Source organism: Rhincodon typus, chromosome 1 (assembly GCF_021869965.1).
Source record: "Rhincodon typus isolate 14 chromosome 1, sRhiTyp1.1, whole genome shotgun sequence".
Taxonomy (NCBI): domain Eukaryota; kingdom Metazoa; phylum Chordata; class Chondrichthyes; order Orectolobiformes; family Rhincodontidae; genus Rhincodon; species Rhincodon typus.
The window spans coordinates 143,256,513-143,269,130 of NC_063332.1; the positions used below are offsets into that span (position 1 = coordinate 143,256,513).

A 12,618-nucleotide genomic window follows, 5' to 3' on the forward strand; every position below is an offset into this window, starting at 1 on the left:
TGTGGCCTGTGGACAGTGTTTTAGCACAGAGGGACAGACAGGAAGCTTGAGGCTCCAGAAAATAGTGACGAGTACATGCTAAGAGGGTCACTGTGTGGCACAGTGCTGCGTCAACATCAGAGCTACAGCATGTGCCAGCAGCTCATGGGGCCAACACACTGCATGTGCTTGAATAGAATTGCAAAGTATGAAAGCCAAAGGGGAGGTCTCTTTAGTGACATGAGAGTGGACAGTCAGTCAAGGGGTGCTGCCATGTTCAGTCCATGTTCTGAACTATTTCTTTCTTTTTGTTCATCATCATTACTTTCATTGTCACTCCTAGTGTTTCATAGAATTTCATAGAATCCCTACAGTGTGGAAACAGGTTATTCGGCCCAAAGTGTCCACACCAAACCTCACCACTGCTTCTGAACTCTACAAGATACAAGCCCAGATTGTTCAAAAAACCTATCATTCCAGTATGTCTGATAATATTTGGTCTGAACTGCTTCCAATGCGTTTACATCCTTCCTTAAAGAATGTGATCAATTCTGTACAAAGGACACCAGATGGGATCTTACCAGTGTGCTATATATCTGAAGCATAACCTCCCTACTTTTGTGTTCAGTTCCCATCACAATGAATGAAAATGGTCTATCACCTTTCTGAATTACTTAATATACCTGCAGAGGAATCTTTCGCATTTCATGCGTGAGAAAACATGGATTTCACTAACTCAGAGCTTTGCAATCTCTCACCATTGAGATAATATGCTTCTTTTTTGCTTCATCATGCCAAAATACACCTTCATCAGTTGGGACGGAAGTGATAGTTTTCCTTGAACTTGTTTGACCTGAAGTCATGAGACTCCATGGACTCAATATTGAGGACTTCCCCATTTGCCAGCGGGACGGGATATTCCCAGGGATGGTGATGGAGGAGTCTGGGATGTTTCCAAATTGACATGATTCAATGAGTAGCACTGCTACTTGTCCAGTCTGTGGGCAGTTCTCCTTCACTTAAAGACTTGTCCTCAGATCTTGAAAGGAGAGATTGTACAGATTTCACTGGGCTGAGATCAGCTTCGTCTTATGCTGACAGAGTGCCAGAATTATTCAAACCTCTCTCTGATTTTCTCTTCTTATTGGACTTATTAGTGATTACTTATCATTGTTCACTCAGTCACTTTCAGAGGGCAGGTCAGTATCAACCATGTTGTGTAGGACTGGACTCACATGTATACTTGGCCAGGCGGTTGTTGCAGGTTTCCTTCCCTGAAGGACAATATTTAGGATAAGCTGAAAGTTCTCACATTTTTAAATTGAATGGATTCAGCAAATTCCAAAGTTTCTTAAATTCACCTTCACAACATGGAGTGGTTGAGGTAAAGAGCAGAGCTGACATTAAGAGGAAAGTGGATAAGTACATGAGGGGGATAGCATCAGAAGGATATGTTGATCGAGTAAGCTGAAGAGGAAATTAGGTTTCCTTTTTCTGTTTTACAGAAGTACTGAACGGTACTTCATTAGAGAATGTGGACACGATAAAACCTTACTGTCATCCAAGGAACAATTGCGCAATTATGGGAAGACATCTAGTCCCTTCAATTGCTTAACACAGAAGAGGTTGGGCAGTGACACCATCATCTGGAAATTGGTTAGATCAGGCGAACTTTGACATATCATCAGATTTGAAACTGGTCAGTGGTGTGAAGCCTTCCATTAGAACTAACCTTTCTGAAGGTTCGGCAGTGGGTGATGTCAGAGTGAGGCTGGGAAGACGTATGAATGGACTCCATGTGGTGAGGGCTTCAATCATTCACTGAGCCTGAGGTATCTCTAACTCATTCCTGAAGGTGAGAGGTTGTTTGTGTGTGAGAAGGGCTCCACAGGTTCATAAAATTTTGTGACAACCAAGTTGCATCTGTTATAACAAAGTTACAACTGAAGAGCACCTTGTGCACATCCTGTGTGTCCCAAGACATTCAAAGATGCCAGAAAAGCCCCGCCGCAGACCCCACATCCGAAGGGCCAGTCTCCCTCCAATGGAGAAGACCCAATGACCCCAAGCACAACCTGTCACACACCCCGCATGCGAATTTACTGAAACTCACTTCCAAAGCCACATCTCATTCCTCAGCGAGTACTTCCAGCTCAGACTCACTCCACATGGATTCCAATTGAAGTTTCATCCTTTGTGTTTCGAATCCACCCAGGATCACAGGTATCTCCATGATGTACAATGTTCTTCAAACAGCTGGCCTCACCACATCCTGAGATCCACACCGCCATATGCACACTCTTGATCTCTCTCCCCACCAGCACTGCCTCACTCTGGCTCAGAGCTGCCCTGACCCCAAGTTCTACTTCATCCTCCAGCTTGTTCAATGTTCTAACAAGAAGCTTTTTCTCTTCCTATAAGGCATTAAGGAACGCAAGTCGCAACAGCTCAGAGATACCCACACCCCTCGAGAACATCTCTCCCCTTCCCTACTTCTCCATCCCTTCTCCTAACCCTACCTTTTGTCGGCTGTCTACTATCCCTTCTGACCTTCCACTCTCTGATGATTGAAGTTCTGTACTCAGAAAAATGAGTTTTGGGCACGATTTGACATTGAACTTTTCTTCTGCCATCTTCGCCTCAGTGCCCATTTCTTTGGACAAAAGGCCTCTCCCTGATTCACAGATCCCTTCACCTACCTCCAACAGTCTCCCTCCACTTGGACCTCTCCCTCCGGTCCTGCACTTGACCTGTTCATCGAGAACTGAGATTGGTTGCCATAATTTCTCTGCCCCCCACCCCTACCCATTCAAACCTATCTCCCTCTGAACTGACTGCACTCCGTGCTCTCCTGTCTAACCCTGAATTTGTAATCAAGCCTGCCAACAATGATGCTGGTGTTGTCTGCTCTACTGACCCTTACATTGAGGAGGCTGAGCTCCTATCACTTCCTGGAACATGACCCACCATCAAATATAAGGCACTGGATTCATGACAGTCACTGATCTCATTTGGGGATCTCCCGAACAAGAACAGGCAGGGAGACACTGTTGAAAAGAACAGGGTAGGTGGTCTGAAATGCAAGTGTTTCAATGCGAGAAGTATAATAGGCATGGTAGATGAACTCAGAGCTTTGGTTAGTACTTGAAACTATGACATTATTGCGATTACGGAGACTTGGCAGAAAGAGGGACAGGATTGGCAGCTGAATGTCCCAGCATTTAGATGCTCCCGGTGTCACAGAAGGGGATGTAAAAGGGGTTGGACAGTTGCAATACTGGTAAAGGAGTTTCTCACAGTTGTACTGAGGGAGGATACATCAGAGGACTTGTGCAGCAAGGCAGTATGGGTAGACGTCAGGAATAAGAAAGGTGAAATCACAATGCTGGGGTTATACTACAAGCCTCACAACAGCCAGCGGGAGATAGAGGAGCGAATCTATAGACAGAATTTGGAAAGATGTAAAAACTGCAGGGTGGTTGTGGTGAGTGATTTTAACTTCCCCTGTATTGACTGGGACTCACTTCAGGGTTGGTGACTATGATCTTAGAGGCTGTGGGGTACAAAGAACATTGAACAATACAGCACAGGAACAGGCCGCTTGGCCCTCCAAGCCTGCACCAACACATTTTACCCTTCCATACTAAAACTGTCTTCACTTACAGTATCACTCACGTATCCCTCTTTTCCATTCCTGTTCCTGTATTTGCCCAAGTGCTTCTTGATTTCTGCTATTGCATCTGCTTCCACCACATCCTCTGGCAGTGTGTTCTAGGCATTCGCCACACTTTGTGTGAAAAACTTGGCTCACACATCTCTTTTAAACTCTCCCCCTCCCCACACCTTGAATCTTTGTCCCCTAGTAATTGACCCCTCCACACTGGGAAAAACCATCATACTTTCCACTCTATCCATGCCATGCACAATCTTATAAACATCTATGAGGTCACCCTCAACCTTCTGCATTCCGGAAAACAAACCCAATCTATCCAACCTTTCTTCATAGCTAGAATCCCCCGTACCAGGTAGCATTCTGGTAAACCTTTTCTGTACCGTCCCCAAAGCATCGACACCCTTCTGCTAGTGTGGTGACCAGAACTGTACGCAATATTCCAACTGTGGCCTAACTAAAGTTCTATAAAGCTGCAGCATAACTTTTCTATTCTTATTTTCAAAGCCCCTTCCAATGAAAGCAAGCATGCCACAGACCTTTTTTACTACCTTATCTACCTGCGTTGCCACCTTCACTGATTTGTGGACCTGCACACCCACATCCCTCTGCATATCAATACCCTTAAAGGTTCTGCCATTCACTCTGTAATTTAAGGTTCTTGTGAAGATTTGTAGCTCAGGTTGTGGATGAGGTTGTTGGCTTGTTCGCTGAGCTGGCTGGTTATCGTACAGGCGTTTTGCAACCATGCTAGATAACATCATCAGTGCAGCCTCCGATGAAGCAATGTCTACTCTGCTTGGAATTTATATGTTCCGGTCTTAGACGCCATATACAAACCCATGCAAAAAAAGAATCGGAAATGACACAACCCAACTTAACAGATCAGATCATATAAATTCCAAGTGGAGTAGACAACATCACTTCATCAGAGGCCGTATTGATGATGTTAGCTAGTATGGTGACAAGACATCTGTACAATAACCAACCAGTTCAGCAAGCAAGCGAACAACCTCATTCACTGTATAATTTTCACATGTACTTGACCCTCCAAAATGCATCAGCTCACATTTGTCTGGATTAAACTTCATCAATCATTTTTCTGCCCATGTCTCCAGCTGATCTATATCCTGCTGTATCCTCTGACAAACCTCCTCACTATCCGCAACACCACCAACCTTTGTATCATCTGCAAACTTACTAATTAGACCAGGTACATTCTCCTCCAAATAATTTATGTAGACCATGAACAGCAGAGGTCCCAGCACTGATCCCTGTGGAACACCACTAGTTACATTCCTCCATTCTGAAAAGCATCCTTCCACCGTTACCCTCTATCTCCTATGACTAAGCCATTTCTGTATCCATCTTGCCAGCTCACCCCGATACCATGTGACTTCACCTTTTGTACCAGTCTGCCAGTAGGGACCTTGTCAAAGGCTTTACTGAAGTCCACGTAGACAACAGCAACTGCTCTTACCTCATCAATCATCTTTATCACCTCCTCAAAAAACTCAGTTAGTGAGGTAGGACCTCCCCCGTACAAAACCATGCTGTCTAACACTAATAAGTCCATTTGCTTCTAAATGTGTATAGATCTTGTCCCTGAGAATTTTTCCAATAATTTCCCTACCACCGACATGAGGCCTGTAATTTCCAGGATTAACCCGGTTACCCTTCTGAAACAATGGACAACATTGGCTATTCTCCAATGTTATCTGGGACCTTATCTATGGCCAAAGAAGATACAAAAATGTCTGTTACTATATTGGAACAGTTACTGTTCAGTAGTAAACTGTTTAGTAGTAAAATAATGAATTATTCTGTTAAGTTATCCAATAGAGTTAAGTTATTCCAAGTTCCTTTTTCTTTTGTTGTAGTTTAACTACAGCATTTGAATAAATTGTGTTTTGCTTATTGTTGAGTAGTTTGACCAATCAAATTGCATCTGGAATACAGCACTTGACATTTAACTTTAAAATAAGAAAAAGTTAGGGTCTAGACTATCTTCTTAATATATTTTGAGGCATTTTGGGCTGGTCCATACAATTTTTTTGTTAACTAAAGATGTTGAGAGGCATGCATCAAAGTTGGGAATGTGGAGCTAGGTCACATAGCAATATTGTAATGAAGGGTAGCATATACTCAAAGGGTTAAATGACCTACTCCTTGTCTTCTTAAAATGCTGAAAGAACGAATTCACTCAGCAAAAACAATAACAACAGGTTATGTTCTTGTCTTAAATGTAGTAAAACATCCCAAGTAGCCTCATGGGAGAATTAAAAAATGGAATTGGATATGGTCATATAGTAACATATTAGAGCAGATCAGCAGAAGCTTAATCATAAAAAGAGACTTTTGTGAGAGCTTTAGAGCAGGAAAGAGTGAAAGAGATTTAGGATGAACATTTCCAGAGATTAGGGCCTTTGCAGTTGAAGGCAAGGATGTTCGTGTAAAGTAATTAAAATTGGAGACACGCAAAGGGTTGGAATTGGAGAAGCAGAGATGTTGGGCTAGAGGGAATTATGACTATATGGAGGAGCAAAGTCATGAAGGGAATTGAGAATAATGATGCAAGCCGCTGAGGTCTAGACATGGCGTAACTGGAAATCAATGTAAGTCAGCTGAAAGGGACATTCCCTCTCCAATCTTACTGGAAAGGAGTCCAGTCTTTACAGGTGCACTCAAGAATATTTTTTCCACATTTCCTGCATCTCTTTCAGCTGAGAAACAGATTTATCTATTGGGATAGAGAAACAAAACTAGCAGGAACATACACATAATGAACAAAGTGGTCTGCCTTTTCAACCCAGTGGACCTTTCAGCTTTGCCGTATTTTCAGAATACAAGTCCGAGAACAATTTTCTAACAATAGCTCCATCTAGTGCTGTGGTTGATAAAAATCCTTCACTTAGTAGAGCACGTGCTTCATAAGTGTTTGAATAAGGCTTTACAACATCCACCACTTTTATTGTTCTGCTTACCTCACACAGTATCTTATAATGGATAAATGGCACTAATAACTTCCCACCATTTACAAGGGCACCGTTTAAACCATATTAAGCAGCATGGCTCTTTCAGTCAGGTCACTTTGTTAAAGTGCAATTATTATCTGTCATTAAGTGCGGTCCTGCTTGTATTGTTAGATTTACCAGCTTTCATTTAATCTATACGCCAGTTCTAAAGGATCACAAGATACAGCTATGTAATTCTTTGTAATTAAGTTTGATAATGATTCTGGTACACAAGCAAGCCTATTGAACTTTTATCAAATAATCTTAGTGAACTCAACATTTTGTAATGCTCTCTCTCCCACAGAAAAAACCATCAGGAAATTATGTGGATCATTGTTCAAGCTGCAAATTCCATAGTCAGCTCTGTGTCACCTTCCCTTCTAGCAACCCCTCCACTGTCTTTGATTGGTCAGACTGCTTTGCTTAGCATCCAATAATAAACAAACAGACATTACCTCCAGCTAAATACTGTGAAATCTAAAACCATTGTTACCCAGTTTGGTTCTTAATTGAGCATGATACCAATTTTTAAGCCTATTCGACCAGCCCAATTATCAGAGGAAACACTTCTTTCTTGTTCATCAAAACCTCTCATCATTTTGAATTAGATCTCTGCTTAACCTTCATCTATTCCAATTAATTACTCTGAACATAGGAGCAGAAGCTGGTCATTCAGTCCCTTGATCCTGCTCTGCCATCACAGCTGGTATGTTTGTATTTTGAATTCTGCATTCCCACCCACTTTGATTCCATTTCCTCACAAAAATGTATCAACCTCCACCTTAAAAATATTCAATGACCACCTCTCCCCCCAACCCGAGCCTCCAGCATTTATTGAGGCAGGGATTTCCAAATGCATACAATCCCCTAAGAGAAAAATATGCTCCTTACTCTGTCCTTCTAATTCTGAAAGAGTCCTCCCAAAGTTCAGGACTCACCCAAAAGAGAAAACGTTGTTTCCACATCCACCATGACAAACCATTTAGGATATTAAACACATCAATCAAGTCACCCCCTCCTCTTCTAACCTCCAATGAAAACAAGTCCTGCCAGCCCAATCTTCCTTCATAAGAAAGCTTGTTCATTCCAAGTATCAATCTTGTAAATCTCTGAACTGTCTCCAACAGATTTACATCCTTCCCTAAATAATGAGACCAAATGTACACAATACCGGAGATGTGTTCTCACCGATGCCCTGGTTAACTGAAGTGTAACAACCTTACATTTATGTTGAATTCCTCTTTTAATACAGGAAAGTATTCCATTAGCCATCTGAATCACTCGCTGTACTTGATACTAGCATTTTGTGACTCATGCGCTTTGGAGTTCTCCAGTCATTGTCCATTTAAGCAAAAATCTGGTTTTTCATTCTTCCTGCCAAAGTGAACAAGGAGATGAATGGGTAAATGTTCCACCTTCTGTAATTCCATGGTAAGGTGCCATGGAGGAATGAGAAAGTATTAGAGGTAGATAGATGGATAGGTGGACCATGAACAGTCCTTGCAGAATGCTGACTACATTATACTATTGTCTCTTTTCTGCCAACCAGCCAATTTTTAATCCCTGTTTATATGTTATCACTATACCACTATACCACTATACACAATAACCTTTTATATAGCATCTTGTTGAGTGCCTTCTGGAAGTCCAAGTACAGTACATCCACAAGCTCCCATTTAACCATCGTGCATTTTATACCTACAAAGAACTCCAGGAAATTGTTTAAACATGATTTCCCTTTCACAAAACCATGCTGAGTTCTTTCAATTTCCTTGAATTTTTCAAATAGTCCACGTATAATTGAAAGTGAGGGGTGCTTTTACTATAAAGTCATTAATTAACCTCGTTACATTACACAATACCATGATAGTATAATCTCTTCTCTGGCTATTTCCAGAACATGTTGCTCTAAAAGGTTAACTTCAAAGCACATTAACTCCTCTTTCAGGCTATCTACTTTCTGATTTTTCCAATTTATGTGTAGATTAAAATCTCTCATGACTGTTGCTATCCATTTAGCACAATTGTTCTTTTCATTGACTTCATCCTAGAAGTAGTGATTTCTTTCCCTTACCATTGTGAGGGGTGAGAGCTGGAGAAATGCTTTATACATCTCCCCTTTTGAAGAGGGAAAGTTGTTGTTGTGTCGCCATAGTCTTACCAGACCATGGGGCTGCTCTCTTGTTAGAGAGAGATGTCTGGAGGTGATTTAAACTTAGGGCCATCGTACCTCATGCAAGGGGAAAGGTTGAGAAAGGGACTCTTTCATGGTAACCACAACTGGTGATGGGATTTGAACCTACACAGTTGGTATCTCACTGCTTCACAAACCAATCATACAACCAACTGAGCTAAACCAACCCCAGGAGGGAAAGTAGCTCCTTGGCACTAAAGGTGGCACCTTTGAGGAGAGATAATTATTTTTAGGATTGTGAGAATGCATGCTTGTGTGTAAAAACTGCATAAACCAATTGAGGCTGGCAAAGTTGTCAGGAAAATGTCCAAAAAAAGGAAATGTCTGGAGTAACAAAATGGTGCCAGGTGTTTCAGGGTGCCTGTTCACATGAAACCATTAGAAGATTTGTGTTGCCCAACTGCAGGATGATTAAATGGCATAGAGTGGTAACGCAGGTATAACGAGTCATGGGGATGAGTAAATAGGTAGACAAAGGCATTTGGTGTATCAGAATCACAGAATTATTGTGTTGTAGAGGGCAGCCATTCAGCCTATCATGTCTGGACTGGCTGCCTGAGTATCATAGGTCAATATTTGCATAAGAAATAAATGGATGAAAGTGAACAACATTTTCAGCCGAATTTTGTTTCTGCTGGTCTGGTGTTCAATAAATTATCTGAAAAAATTGCAAAACATTTAGTTGCGCTCTTTGGAAGTTCTTATCTTCTAAATTAAGAATAACTAAGAATCTTTCATCTAAGTATCTTTCATCAAAATGTCATTCAAATTATGGGTGTGTCTGTGTCAAGACATCAAATAATCCTTAACACTTATGCAGTAATTAGTCATCCAAAAATGAAAAGTCTGAACATTCAAAGTATCAAAGGACAAGAAAAAGCCATTTGCTTTACTCTGGTTTTATTAACTGTCCATTTTTCACCAATTTAACTAGGCATATTTTTGGGATCATCTCCGTTGGTCTAATTTTCCTCTCAGCTAGGATTTTTATAATCACCACTAGATGGAAACAATCAATTGGTAAACATAAAAACAAAACTTCGTACAAAAATACCAGTTGATAAACTTGTTCCTATTTAAATTCCAGTTTAAACATTAGCGAATAATGTATTTAAATATCTGAGTAATTACTCTATACTGGTTAAGACTTGCACTAAAGTATAGTAATGCACAACTTCCCCTCCGTCATTTTAGCAAATATTGTTAATGTTCCTCTTATTTTCAGGCTTTATTGCTCTCTCTTTTAAATCTGCCATTTTTACCTTCGTATAAAAAACACCACTCTTGACCACCATCATTATCATTGCAAATTAGTACCATCTCCATAGTTCCATTCCTCTCCAAAGACCAATTTATTGGTATCTTCCAAATCAATTCCTTTCTTCCAGAACTCCAAATTTGAATTTCTCTAATCAGATTTCAATCCTTGATAGCAACGATTGTTATCAAACTCAAGATGATATCCAATGTAATTGGGGAAAACGTAAACTATCCCACTTCCTTCCTAGCCTGTCTGAGACTTTGACATGTTTGACCACATCATCCTCCACCAATGCCTCTTTACTGTTGTCCAACTGGGTTGGATTACAATTGCAGGATTCCATTCTTATGGATCTAATTATGGGTCAGTTAGCTCAGTTGGCTGGACAGCTGGTCTGTGATGCAAAATGATGCCAACTGTGTGGGCTCAGTTCTTGTACTGGCTATGGTTACCATGAAAGTCTAACCTCTCATACTCGCCTGAAGTATGGCGACCCATGGGTTAAACCACCACCAGTCGTCTCTAATGAGAGAGTGACACTATGGTGCCATTGAACTGAAGGGCTTTGGTGAGGAATGGGATTATGGAGATGGGCAGTAGTTTGCAATAATAATAATGGTGTCAACAGTTGCTATTATTAGAAGAGAGTGAAAGTGGTAGATTTAAAGGAGGCAGCAATAAAACCTGAAAATAAGAGAAACATTAACAAGGTGTAGAGCTGGATGAACACAGCAGGCCAAGCAGCATCAGAGGAGCAAGAAGGCTGATGTTTCGGGCCTAGACCCTTCTTCAGAAAAAGTTCCTACTATCTCTGAAACATTAACAATATTTGCTAATATGATGGAGGGGAAGTTGTGCATTACTATGTTTTACTCTAAGATTTAACCAATATAGATTAATTACCCAGATATTTAAATCTATTTTTCACTAATATTTAAGCTGGAATTTAAATAGAAACAAGTTTATCAAGTTTTGTAGAAAGTTTTGTTTTATGTTTACCAATTGTTTGTTTCCATCTAGTCGTGATTATGAAAATCCCAGCTGAGAGGAAGATTAGACCAACAGAAATGACCTTTTTAATCTAATCATATATGAAAATATCACTTCCAATGACCTCTCTTCCTGCCACCTGTTATTAGCTCTGGCGTCCTATAAGGATTTATCCTTGTCAGTCTCCTGTTTCCCATCTACATGCTGACCTCCAGCAACATCTGAAAACATAGCCAGCAACATGCATATGTAAACTAATGCTATCAGTTCTAACTTACCACATCAGTCCACCCTTCCATTTCTGCTGAATTATCAGACTGCTTCTCAAACGAGCATTCCTGAATGAACAGAAATTTGTTCCAATTAAATTTCTGAAAAAAAAACATTCGTTTCAGTCACTGAATCCCAAGCTACTGAAACCATCCTTTCTCCTGGCAACGCTTTGAGACTAAACTACACTGTTCATAATTTTGCTGACCGCACAGTCACATTATTGCTAAGACTGCCTATCTCTGCTCCCTTAACATTGCCTGAATTCACCATGCTTCATCTCACCTGCTGTTAAATTCCTTATTCTCATTTTCTGCACCTCTAGGGTTGACTACTCAACATACTGCAGGCTCAACTCCCACATTCTTGAAGTAAATTTGAGGTCATCTAAGACTCTGTTACTCATGTCCTAACACACAGAGTCTCTTTCACCTATCTCAGTGTTTGTTCACCTATATTGATCAAACAATGCCTTCTTTTAAAATATTCAGTCCCTGTCTGTGTAATCTCCACCAGCCCCACAACCCTCTTCACACAAATATCTCTGCTAATTAAATCTGGTCCCATGAGCAGCCCCAATTTTAATCACTTCCCCATTGTAAGTTTACAGTTGCCTAGGCCCTAAGCTCTGGGACATCTCATAACACCTTTCCACTTTACTTCTTCCTTTAAGATATTCTGTAAAATCTACATTACCTTAAATGTGTTTTATAAATGTTGAGTTTTATTTTGCTGTTGTTGTATATAAACATTCCTGCTTCAGTTGTTAAATTATAGGTAAGCACTAAGGGCATTTTGATCCAGTTCCACAGTAATGAAGACAATGTTAAATTATCCATTATATCATTTTAAAAAGTACTGCAATGTGATCAATCTAAATAAACACTTCAGATACAAGCATCTAACAAAACTTATTCCAATGCCTGTTCAGTATAGATCATTAATAGATCATTTGATGCTACCAACAACAACATCTTTATTGCAATCATAATTTGGCATAAAATTTGTTGTACATTTTAGTCAAATATTGGCATTTAATGACAATTTTTAATGCCCAAACTGTCAGTAATCTGAAACAAAATCAATTGGCAATTCTGAATCCATCCAGTTTATTTATTTTGCTGACCATGTAAATTCAGTGATAACAAGGTGTAGAGCTGGATGAACACAGCAGGCCAAGCAGCATCAGAGGAGCAGGAAGGCTGAAGAATGGTCTAGGCCCGAAACGTCAGCCTTCCTG

At 40.5% G+C, this 12,618-nt stretch overlaps 1 long non-coding RNA gene across 1 annotated transcript in view; it reads right to left on the reverse strand.

The window, feature by feature from the left end:
* LOC125483490 overlaps positions 1 to 12,143 on the reverse strand; it is a 21,897-nt gene extending 9,754 nt beyond the window's left edge. Inside the window, exon 1 of the long non-coding RNA XR_007262456.1 lies at positions 11,387 to 12,143. This is a non-coding gene — a long non-coding RNA (uncharacterized LOC125483490). The remainder of the gene's footprint in view (positions 1 to 11,386) is intronic.
* Between the last annotated feature and the right edge of the window lie 475 nt (positions 12,144 to 12,618).